Source organism: Pundamilia nyererei, unplaced genomic scaffold (genome assembly GCF_000239375.1).
Source record: "Pundamilia nyererei isolate P.nyererei 1_Seehausen unplaced genomic scaffold, PunNye1.0 scaffold00171, whole genome shotgun sequence".
NCBI classification, from domain to species: Eukaryota; Metazoa; Chordata; class Actinopteri; order Cichliformes; family Cichlidae; genus Pundamilia; species Pundamilia nyererei.
Window position 1 is genome coordinate 632915 of NW_005187572.1, and position 10681 is coordinate 643595.

At 42.1% G+C, this 10681-nt stretch overlaps 1 non-coding gene across 1 annotated transcript; it reads right to left on the reverse strand.

Moving 5' to 3' along the window:
- Positions 1-3558: 3558 nt before the first annotated feature.
- trnat-ugu (transfer RNA threonine (anticodon UGU)) lies at positions 3559-3631 on the reverse strand. The gene has a single exon. It is a non-coding gene; the product is annotated as a tRNA-Thr (tRNA).
- Between the last annotated feature and the right edge of the window lie 7050 nt (positions 3632-10681).

Below are 10681 nucleotides of genomic sequence, written 5' to 3' on the forward strand. Positions count from 1 at the left end.
GCAATTCAGCATTAAGGCAGAAATACTTGTGTTTATACAGTCTTGAACCAACATTTAAGAGCATCTGAAAAATGGCAAACAAATCGTATTTTGCATGGTTGGATCTTAACAAGGTTCCAAGTAGAGCTTCAACATGCAACAAGAAGAAATGGGAGTGAGACAGAACATTTTTTAAGCATGTAATTTATTGAAAACAGCGCTTAAACTCAAACAGGCTGTTTTACAGCTGATCAAAAGTTTAGGACCACATGCCTTTAAAAGGCCAAACCTGTGCAAAAATGTGGATTCATTGTCATTTCTGTCAGGTAGTCACACTGTCATGACGTTCTGGTGTTAAAGGCAAAAAAAACATTCCCTTTTCGAGCGTGGTTGATAAACACAGCACACCATCTCTGCTGAGGTGGGACGCAGTAAGACAGTCATTGGGAATTAAATGGTTTTCAATGTTACTGGCATGACAAGCAGATCCCACCTGAGATGTTTTCTATGCGCCACAGTGGAGGGGGCGCCATAATGGTCTGGGGTGCTTTTTTCTTCAGTGGAACAATGGCGCTTCACGAGATGCCAAAAGGCCACTGGCTATGTCTAGATGTTACAGAGAGCATCCCTCATGACTGAGGGCCCTCATCTGTGTGGTAACGACTGGGTTTTTCAACAGGACAACGCTACAGTACACAATCCCCGCAGGACAAGCGACTTCTTCCCGGAGAATAACCTCACTCTTTTGGACCATCCTGCGTGTTCCCCTGATCTAAATCCAATTGAGAACCTTTCGGGATGGACGGCAAGGGAAGTTTACAAAAATGGACAACAGTTCCAGACAGTAGACGCCCTTCGTGCGTCCGTCTTCACCACTTAGAGAAATGTTCCCACTCACCTCATGGAAACGCTTGCATCAAGCATGCTGCAAATTTTTTGAAGTGATCAACAATGACGGTGGAGCTACTCATTACTGAGTTCGTGTTTGGAACTTTGATTTCTGTTTTCGGGGGGTTTATGAGGTTTTTTTTGAGGGTGTGGCCCTAAACCTTTGATCAGCTGTAACACAGCCTGTTTCAGTTTAAACATTGTTTTCAATAAACTGCTCTTGGAGCCTTGTTAAGATCCAACCGTGCAAAATATGATTTTTTGCCATTTTTCAGGTGGTCTTAGGGTGCCTGGAAAATAATATCGTATTAACATGTTGACATGGCAAGAGTGCATAACCTCAGACAGATATACACACGTTATTCAGCTTGAACTGACTAGATGATTGAAAGTTACACTGACTTCGTAGTTCACAAAGTTATCATGATCCCAGTCATTTTGCAGAAAGAACAGGCAGAAATTCCCATTATTTCATCCACAATACGACTTTCTGGATTTGAAGTGTGCAGTCAGTAGAGGAAGCATTACATTCATGCAGACACGTAGCGATGTCATGTAGCTCAACTGGGCTCGACTGGATCAAGCAGCAACTTCTGGGTCTGAAAAGTGAAGCAAGCTGAACCTGTCTGTGTCTGGCTGTGAAATTCTAGTATTTTTCAGTCTGTTACTTGCTAACTAAACTTATTAGCACTCCACACTCTCAGCCAAATGTGGTAGCATCTGAAAATTAAGTGAACATCCAGCTGTTGCTGCTGATTAGTTCTGTGTAACTAAGCTATGCGTGTTATAGCTAATGATGGCATGAGATGAGCGAGGCAGTGGTCCAGAGCAGAAGTGGTGAAGGAACACAGTCACAGTTGGGGCAGAGACTTTCCTGGTTGCTTTTCTTATACTTCACCGGCAGAAATTTCAAGAAGTCCCCAAAGACTTCAAGCTTTACTCCACCTTTCAAATTCCAGCTCCATGCTGGTTATAAATAAACATGAAAGATGGAGAAGGTGGGGGTAAAGATGGTGAGCGTGGACGTCCACTGGGATTTGTACAGTAGATGTTTGAAGGAGAGTTCCAGGCCAAGATATCAGCGCATGCCCTCACACTTCACCTCCTCTTTGCTATTTCCCTTTCTCTATAAATAACACACACACACACACAGTTTGTTAGTCAGTGCAAGGTCCTCAATGGTGCTGAAATCACGAGGCAGCCGAAAAACATTTGAACATTTAGTAACAAATATATCTGATTGCTTCAATGGTTTGCCTTCTATTACAGCATATCTTCTATTACATGGCATCTGTAGACCTGTTAAACTTTTCTTTATTTTATTTTGTGCACGGCTCCAGAGATGGAAGTACTCTACTCTTGGCTCAGTGTTATGATCCCAAATATGATCATCTCAGGTTCCTGTTTAGAAGTTCTGTGCATTAAGAGTAGCCAATCAGGAGAAAGCTGGCTTCAAAGGAGGGGGAGGAGCTAAAACTGTTAATTCCACACAGAGGATAAAATGAGTGTCCCAGTATAGGATAAATAATGTTTATTTTTAACTTTGAATCATGCAAAGCTGCTCTAGCAAAGTGAGCAGAATCGCACCCCCAGTTATCTTGGGATAATTATATTGGAATAATTTACCTGATCCAAGCTTACTTTTCCAGTGAACATGTGCAGACTTTAATGGATAAAACTCCAACTGTCCTTCCAGTCAGTATAAAGCAGCGTAATTACTACCGTATGTTTGCAGAGGGTGATATCGCACCCACAGGGGTGATTAAGATATCCCTGACCCAAGCAGTCACATGATTGCAGACGTCTGTGTCTCTCTGCACAGAAGGGTGTTCTGAGCTTGTAAAGGTCAGTTTGAAAATCACTTTTTAGACCAAAGTTCTGCTTTCAAACCAAGAGTTGACTGAAGGTTCGTTCACATAGCATCCCATCTTCTTTTAACATCAGCCTGTAGACATCTGAGAAAATGTTGTTTTATTGTTTTTCTGATAGAGGATTCTAGGTGCTCAACAGTCCTGGGTCTTCTTTGCTGTATTTTTCATTTCACGATGCTCCAGATGTTGTCAGCTGGTTAAAGGTCTGGACTGCAGGGAGGCTTTTCCAGATGTGCAAGCTGCCAGTACCAAAGGCACTGATGCACCCCCCATCCCCACGCCCAGAGTGCTGATTACAAGCTGGGTTGTCTCTCTTCTTTTTGGATGATCTGATATGGTCGTGTTGGTGGAACAACATAGTAAATGTTGTTCCAGGAACAACATTGCAAGTGACCAATCACATTGTTGTGACGTTATTCTTTGGTGCGCCAAGCCATTCGTGCATTTATGAAATTCCAATGTTGCAAGGACAATATCAATTCTGCTTAGCGTTTATTAAAGGGTTAGGGTCCGTTGATCGGCAGACAGAGGTGGTTTCTCGCAGCTTAAGTGCAGTTTTTTGTTTTACGGCGGTTTTTCCCGAAGTCGCAAAAGTATGATGTCACAACATTCTCATTGGTCACTTGCAATGTTGATCCTGGAACAACACCAACATGACGATATCAGATCGTGCCTCTTCTTTAGTCCAGAGGATGCAGCTTTCATGTTTTTTATGTCAGTACATTTTGCAGGAGTGATCCTGAGTGCATGAAGTGATTCAAGATAAGATAATATAAATCTTTGTTAGTCCCACAAGTGGGAAATTTGCTAAATGTTTTACAGGCCCCAGCGAGATTTGAACTCACGACCCCTGGTTTACAAGACCAGTGCTCTAACCCCTGAGCTATGGAACCTTGACTCTTGGACCTGAGCCTTGCTTTCCCTGACAGAATCAAACCTGTTTTTAATGCAGTGCCACCCAAGGGCCCAAAAATAGCGAGCATCTTCATTTTCAACCTTGTACCTGGTGCACAGAGATTTCTCCACATTCTCTGAATATCTTGATGATGTATTTGTTGCCCCGTTCCAGCTTTTTTGAGACATTTTATTTCCATCAAATTATAAATGAGCCGTTCTATACCATGTGAATAAAATATGGGTTTATAAGAATTGCAAATCATTGCATTCTGTGTTGCTTTACATTTTCAACAGCATTCAGATGTTTTGGAAACTGAGATTGTATTTTATATCGCTTATTGCAAAGATATCCTCTGTTTATAGAAGCAAACAAAATCTACTAGAATAATGGAATATTATACCAGGATGAAAAGATGAAGCTATGTAACAAGTGAAACATGTATCTCATAAACGTAAATTACTTGAAAGTATTTGTATATTCTAAAAATGGATATCTGGTAGTAATATTCTGATTGTGTGGTCGCAGGATCAAATTATTATCAAATTTTACAAATAAAGACTCATACAGTTGCTTTGTACAGTAATATGAACACTCCCTTGCTGTGTAAGAGGGGACTTGATAAGCAGCTATTGTTTGTGCAAACGTCATCATTCGTCCACCTACGGTTCAGTTTCCCCCGTGATGTTGACAGAAATTTAACAGGAAAAGTAATGTCAGGGTTTGAAACATGTTTGCTGGGAATTGTACACGGTCAGGGGTTGCATTCAGTACCAACCATTACAGTGCTGGCTTCATTATTCCTTAAAGAGCCGTGTCTTAATTTAACAGCAGGGTTTTCACATTAAACCATCTCTTCTAGCTCCAAAAATATTTGGAGAGTAATGATGCACAGAATCAGCTTGTGTCAGTTTTGTTTCTTTTAAAACTTTGTGACCTGATTGAACATTAGTCGTGCATTCAGCTTATCTCAACTAACCACCACAAAATCATATTTATACTGGTCAGAAAATAATGCTGTTTTTGTGTTAACATGTTGGCCTGGCAAGAGTGCATAACCTTAGATAGATATGCAAAGGCAGATTATTTAACTAGAACTGACTACATGATTGAAGTTACACCGAACTCTTAGTTGACAAAGTTATCATGATCCCACTCATTTGTTTGCAGAAAGAACAGGCACAAATTCCCATTATTCCATCCACAACAACACTTTGTTTGGATTTGAAGTGTACAGTGTGCTGAGGAAAAAAATGCATTCATGCTGATGGTGTAATGAAGCAACTGGGTGTGACTGAATCAGGCAGCAACTTCTGGGTCTGAAAAAGGAAGCAAACAGGGAGATGTCAACAACTGCAGTTCCTGTAATGGCCACTTGAGGCTCAGTAGCTACAGATGCTGGAGTCAGCGGCATGCAAGTATAACAGACAGATGTCCGATTACAGCTAGCTGGGCTGATATCTGCCCTCTAGACCAGTGGTTTTCAAACTGTGTTACGCGTACCACTGGTGGTACTCGGGCTACATCTAGTGGTATGCAGGAAGTCTCCAGATTAAATAATATAGCATGTTCTGATGAGGGATTTCTGAAAAATTCAAACGTACAGCTCTGTTATCACTTCCAATATAAATGAAGACAGAAAACTAAACAGCAGTGACGTTCGTAGGGTTACTGAAGTCGGGCTAGCTGGTATATAATGATGTGCTATGTGGTGGCTAGCTATACAGCTATGTTAGCATAACATAAACTGGTGAAACTGGAGCATGAATGCAAAGTTTTTTTCCACTCGATAAAAGTTAACATGAGGGTTCCCGATGGTTAGGGACAAATGCAATCACATGGCAGGATGCTGTAAACGGACCAAACTTCAGTCAGGAGAACAACTGAGATAATCCATCCACAATACGAGGTTAGTCATTAATATACTGCTGCATGGGCGGGGCTGTAGTGAATGTTCTATTGGAGTACAGTTGGTACAGGCTTTGTACGTCTTTCATGTACAGTCTTTGCATTTGGCCGGTTAAACACTCAAGTAAATAAGTTACTGAAATATACAAGATATAAGAAAACAGCAGCTCTGATATGTTATTATAATCAATGCCACTTTTAATTAGGAACTCAGGATGGGCATAGGCTTTTAATTGTTGTTTACTTTAACTGCATCATTGTTTGCATCAGAATGAAGGAACAATTCAGTGCCTTTGCTTCCATGTTAGTAATAATGATTGAATCTACTCCTCTCCTAATGGTAACTTTAAAGGTCCATTTGTTTCATGTTACAATATGTGTGAGAGTAAAAACACTTAACACTTAAATATTAGCACTTTATTCATTCCTTTTATTTTCTTTCTTGAAACATAATATTTGATGATATTGTGTATGATATGAAGTTTTATGGGATTATGCTTTCCAAATATTTGTTTACTTAAAGGGGTTACGAGACATATGGATATATGACACAACCATGATGCATTACACAAGGAAGAACTGAAGAGGAGACAGTCTCTGCTGTCATTGCTGTTAGCAGAGAGGATCCAGAAGAAAGCTAGGAAGTGCAAATGAGAATCTGTGCAGGGAGAAGATGGATATACTACGGTGCATCAGTCAGTGTGATATGCTTGTGTGCCTAAACATGTACAGTGTTTTATAAAGGAGAAGCCATGGTGCTGCAGAGTTCCAGCACAAGGAAACAAAGAGGAATCACGTTACATTGATTCAGAGCCCACAGTGGTTCCCTCCAAATTGCCTGGGAAATTAGACTGGCACGGGATGATGCAGGCAGGCAGGCAGGCAGGCACGGAGCAGGAGAGGCAGAATGTGTCCCCAGCAAGCTGAAGCCTGATTGCTGATTGATACATTGACTGCCACTGATTGTGCATCACGAAGAAGAGGAGGAAAACCGGGATGATTGCAGAAAGGGAAACAATGAAAGTCCCTGTGCACTCGTGTGCTGTGATTCTATGTGTCTTGGGTGCGAACGAGTGTTCAGCTTGTGTGTCGGTGTGTGAATGTACCACAGAGAGCAGGGGTGGTTCAGTCCAAAGCACCCTCAGCAGCTGTTAAGGGTTCATCCCAGTGACCTCACTTACAACTGCACTAATTATCTGACCACCTCCATCACTTTTTTTCCCCTCTCATGCGTACAATTCACTTTTCCCGCTTTCGAGTAGTCAGCTGAAGCCCTAAAGAAACACGGAGTGAGGTAACATCTCACGTCTTCCCACATCATTCCCCCACATGCCAGTATTACATGTATTTCTTTCCACTCTCCAAACATCATGCATAATGCACCGAACCTCAGCCTGCTTTCTGCAACGAGGACATCAAATGGCACTGCTAATGGCAAGCGTGCTGCCTAGCAGCCATGGCAGCGGCAGAGTGACTCGCTTCACCTTAACTCCAGCACTCTGTTATTTGTTTCCACACTCTACATCAACGAGACACTCACACTGTTGCTATGGAGTTAGCGTTCAGGCAAGCAGACTTCACAGGCACGAGTGATGATTTTAATTAAACAGGTGTGTCGTTGTCACTGACGTGTCAAATTTCATTTTAGAAATCTTAAACACTTTGTAGTCATAACTTTGATAGAATACCCAGACTGTCATCTAGTAGTTGTCAGATTAACAGAAAGCACCATTCACGAGCCTCATTCTCCTTTCGTGTTTGGGACCATTGTTTCTGCTTAAAGCAGGAGTGGCTAACTCCAGGCCTCGAGGGCCGGTGTCCTGCAGGTTTTAGACGTGTCCTTGATAAAAACAGCTGATTTAAATGGCTAAATGACCTCCTTAACGTGTCTGGTAATGAACTAATCATTTGATTGTGAGTTGACCCAGGGTGATATCTAAAACCTGCAGGACACCAGCCCTTGAGGTCTGGAGTTCCCTACCTCTGCTTTAGAGGGAATGGTCACTGCAAGTAAATGCGAAGCTGCTCCAATGGGAAGCGGTCTTGAGTAATTTCTGCCCTAATTGGACTCTTCCAAGATGATAGCTGCCCCATCTGTGGTCACGAGTGATGAGCATGTGACTGCATACATCATTACCTTCTTAGTCATCAAATCTCAACCAAATTAAACAGCTGTGGGAGATTTTTGGCCCCACACTTTTCTCCCCACAACCATCATCAAAACACCAAACGAGAGAAGATTGCTCATACAGGATTGAGGACCCAAAGACGAAAAAAACAACATATGAAAAAGTGAATGAACAAAACAAAAGGCAAGCCTTTATTTCAGCTGATAAAAAGTCCAAGTAGCAAAGAGTACAAATGGATGATAACAGATACAGACACTGAGCAAAGGAACGCCAGGATTGCATTTACATGCACACTGAGGGCTAATGGGGACTGGATACAGCTGGGAGGAATGAGACACAGGTGCACACAATCAATACAATCACAGGGGAGGCACTTCAGTTCAATTCAATTTTATTTATACAGCGCCAAATCACAACAGTCGCCTCAAGACGCTTTATATTATAAAGTAAAGACCCTACAATAATATATACAGATAAACCCCAACAATCATATGACCCCCTATCAGCAAGCACTTTGGCGACAGTGGGAAGGAAAAACTCCCTTTTAACAGGACACAGAAGACAAACAACTGACAAAGTAAAACAGGAAGTAAGTAACGATAACTAAAAAGGAAAACTGACACGGAAATAACTTTAACGTGGGGAAAGACTGAAGGAAAAACGTGAGGGATGTAATGAACTCTAATGGAAATAGTACCTGGAACTAGAACTAAAGACTAAAACTACAGAGGAATACACAAAGACAAAAATATTTAATGATAAACACAATTTGAAATCCAAAAACTCAAAAGCCGAGGTCCGAGAACGAGGGCCACGACAGATGAGAGTGAGCGCACGTGCTGCAGGTACCTCTGCAGCCACGACTCTCGCCGCCGCTGGCGTGACCATTGTCCCAACTGCTCGTGTAGAGCACCATTCACCTTAGAAGTTTCCAACTTTGACGTTTGATTTGAACCACTTTCTGATCATTTCAGTCCACAAAGTCATGCTGCCCTTTACTTACTGTTGCTTTGCTTTTTAAAAGATACGCAAGGTTTATTTCCTTGCTTTGTGGCTGGCGTTCTTTTCATTTCACCCGGATCCAACTGTTACTGTCCCCCACCCTCATCGCCTAGCTTTTATGTGGGGACGTAACAGTGGGTCATTTCAACCTCAAACTTTTCATATTCGTGGCAGAGATTTGGGGGAGTGCAAGCTCCCAGCTCTAAAAGGAATTGTATATTACTTTGAAATTGCCTGAAAAGCACGACAGGATAAACATGACAACAGGCAAGAGGAAAAAATGTAAACGTTTGAGTTTGTGGAGACCTGTAAAAGAAAAACTTCACATTATTATACAGGATCTTAAATAAAACTGCTTTCCTATTAAATGATGAGAACTAATGAAAAGCTCTTGCACCTGGGTTGCGGCTGTAGATCACCATACTTGTGTGAAATCCTGATCTGTTTTTCATTCCTTATTCTTCACTTTTTTGTTTTCTTTCTGAAAATCTAGAAAAAAGATGCAGCACCCTTCCACTTATCCAAGTCTCACAATGCAGTGAGGAAATCAGGATCATCACAGTGACAGTCGCAGTTTTTCGAGGGTGGAGGTGGGTTTGGCGAGCAGCACGTTCATATAGCGGCGTATCGTGGCGAGCATGTGTTTGAGGTTTGGAGAGAGCCGGGTGCTGTGAAGTGGAACCTTTCAGTGCTGATGTTTTATAAAACACCTTGTTTACATGGAGGTTCAGCGGGTTCCTTGTGGGAGTGTGTGGTTCTGCATCACATCCGCACGTGTACTTATTACCTCTCGTGGGAAACTGAGCTTCGTGCTTCTCGGAAAAACAATTAGCTGTTTGGCTTTTATCCCCCGATGCTTCAGGAGAAATCGTTTTGATAGATTATTTCAGCATTTTGTCTTCAATTGTTTCATAATGAACTATTTCTGTTTTTCATTTGAGAAAGTTTGAATTCAGGCAGAAGGGTTGACTTCTTGTTCTTCTGCGTTTCCAGCCTGATTCCTGTCATAAGAGCTGCTTGTTGTTTCCCCTCACATACTCGCCTGGCATTTTCGGCTGGATTGAGTTGGAGCTCGCCGACACCGGCTTGTAATAGTAAATATTAAACACATCCAGCTGTCGCTGTGAGATGGCTGTCTGCTCTGCTGCTCTGCAGCCTCTGTAGCTTTTTACAGGCAGCTCTGCATTGTGTTCGACTTTAGAAGTTGTGGCAGTGGAACATAGTGCAGGCGAGGACTGGTGGCCACAGATATACTGTGGATACAAATAGGTCAACAAACAGGGGAACAGGCGCTTAGTATTCTACCCGCTCTTATTTCTTCTCTACAACATGAACATGAACGATTTTGCACTGAAAAAACGCGTCATATAAGAGGAAGAGAAAACTACTCACCACGCTGGACTCTCATGTTTGTTCATTCTTTCACCTTTAGCCTGTCAGTGATGCAGAGGGCATCCACTCTACTCGAGCTGCTTACTCTGTAAACATGGACAGTTAGACTTAGATGCTACACCTGTTACTGCTGTTCGTTTTAACAACGCCTCATGACAGTCGCCATATTGGTCTGGTAGAGCTGGACCCCTTAATGCATTTAATTTTAAGGAGGCAGAAGTCTATACGCGAGTAGTCGACTAGACATTTAAATATTACTCCTCTTGCTAGTCTGTGCCAGAAGTACTGCCTGGTTAAATGTAGTATTATTATGTTATTAATGTGCTCAGAGCTGGTACTTACAGTAGCGCCGGCCACTAAGATAGCAGATGGCAAAGTAAACAGATGACAGCCCTGCTAACCAGCGCTGTACACTTTGATGGTGTATGTCAGCTTTAAGCTGTTGAGACATTTATCACTGAAAGTTATATGTGCCCACCATCGCGGCTACCTTCTAGTGTTGTCTTACTGGGATTACTGGGATCAGTGAGCAGACTCACACAGCCGTTGACTGGTTTCAAAGGTTTACTGAATAACGCAGGAATGAAGTGGGCCAACGGGAGCAGGGAGTGAGTGAG